We start from the raw sequence: 1196 nt of genomic DNA, 5'->3' as shown, positions 1-1196 counted from the left end.
AAACTGCAGTTTACATCTTAAGTAGTACAACTTATAATTTTTTTTGCAGTTAACGATACAATTTTATTTTCATCTTTCTTTTTTTATAATTTTTTATTTTTATTTTTTTTTAAGAGCATGAGGGTGAGAGGCAAGGCGGACCGTTTCCGCCTCCGCCTCTGCTTCTATTATTTTTTTTGGTGATCCGTCTTTGCCAATAAAAGGCACGAGAGCAACGGCGACGTCGCCGCTAAGGAGACCCCGCTCTGAGACTGCAGTTCCGCAGCAACCTTCACGGTGTCGGCGTCGACAAAGATGCGTACTCGTCGGATGCGGCAGAGGAGGAGAGAGAAGGAGAAGACGAGAAGGGCGGGGAAGGGCGAGAAAGGCGTCGTCGTCGGAAACAGTGGAGGAGAGTTGGAGAGGAAAAAAAAAAAAAAAGTCACGGCGCGATCTCGGTGGGCTCGGAGGTGAGGAAGGTGGGGGGTACGTGGGCGAAGGCAAGGGCGAGGGCGAGAGCATGAGAGTGAGAAGCGAGGCGGGCCATTTCCGCCTCCGCCTCTACCTCTGACTCCGCTACTTTTTCGGCGAGAGAAAAAAAAAAAGAACGAAAGAAACAAAGAGGAGACAGAAAAAGTAATAAGGGTATTTTGGTCAGTTTGCTGAAAATTCGGACCAAATCTACAAAATTAAAAAAGACGGTCCAGTTTTGCAAAAGTCTAAAGTTAGTAAATTTTTTATACAAATTGACCAATTTCACTTTTTATTATTTACTTTATATCAACCAAGCATATGCTCTTATTCTGTTTAAAATAGCGAACATAACCTGCCGTATAAATTAGGTCACGGTAGGTCGAACAAGTCAGGTCAATGCGATTTTTAAATTATTGCAGTATTATTCTAAACTATAAATTATTTTTTATATATAATTATTTTATTGTACAAATTATTCCGCTGCTTGCATAATATGTCGTACTAACATTGGTGCCGGACGGCACAAGCTGTCAATCAAGCCTCCGTCACCAGCTCGGTAATCGTATCTAAACCACTCGTACGATGGCAAGGCATCCATGTATGACGTCAGCATATTTGCGTCATCTTTCCCGTTCCAGAAATCACATGAAAAATAGTGCTCTGTCGACTGTCGTATATCCAGACACGAAAAACATAAAAACAATGAAATAAAATAAAATAATAAGAAAAAGATGATATATATA

Source organism: Ananas comosus, linkage group 3, assembly GCF_001540865.1.
Source record: "Ananas comosus cultivar F153 linkage group 3, ASM154086v1, whole genome shotgun sequence".
In the NCBI taxonomy this organism is placed as follows: Eukaryota; Viridiplantae; Streptophyta; class Magnoliopsida; order Poales; family Bromeliaceae; genus Ananas; species Ananas comosus.
This window is presented reverse-complemented; position numbering follows the sequence as displayed.